Source organism: Puma concolor, chromosome B1, assembly GCF_028749965.1.
Source record: "Puma concolor isolate L17-30 chromosome B1, mPumCon1.1.hap2, whole genome shotgun sequence".
NCBI classification, from domain to species: domain Eukaryota; kingdom Metazoa; phylum Chordata; class Mammalia; order Carnivora; family Felidae; genus Puma; species Puma concolor.
Window position 1 is genome coordinate 132,600,349 of NC_141670.1, and position 706 is coordinate 132,601,054.

Genomic DNA, 706 nt, shown 5'->3' on the forward strand with positions numbered 1-706 from the left:
TAGCTCATTCCTGTCCAGAACTAAATCTAGTCTTTACTTCCACAAACACTATTTCATCATAGGTGGCATTTGTCTCAGGAGATGAGCAGTAAAATGATTTTTTCCCTTTTTTCCCACTAAAGTATGCTTTATAAGTTAAGTAGAATTAGCTATTTCACACACCATCATGGTAGTTATTTACATACGTTAGCTCTACATTTTCACAAGTTTATTAGGTAAACATAGCTAACCTTTCCTTCTTAAAGAGCAGAGGGCAAATGGAGGAAAAAGTCAATTGCAAATATCTGGGCGTATTGTGCCACTTAAGAAGAAAATATAGAGACACAGGCTTCATCATTTACTAGTTATGTCACATATCACATAAAGAGTAAGTGGTCTTAGCACAATATGTAATCAGAAACTTGGAAAATTACATTGCTAATTTTATGGGAAAATGCAGGAATGTTCTTACAATTGTAGTAAACAGCATAAATACCTTTCTTTGAGTGTACTGAGGATAGATCTCATTATTTTCTGAGCATAGATCTCTAGAAGTGAAATTGCTCAAATGTACAGACATTGCATGCTTTGGGTACATATTTTTAAATGATCTTTTTAGAAAAGGTAATTCTTAACAGGAGAGTCAACAGGTTATCTCATGTGGCTGACACAGTGATACTTTGTCTGTTTTCCTTTTCTTGTATTTCTAATAAGCTTGTGCTATTTG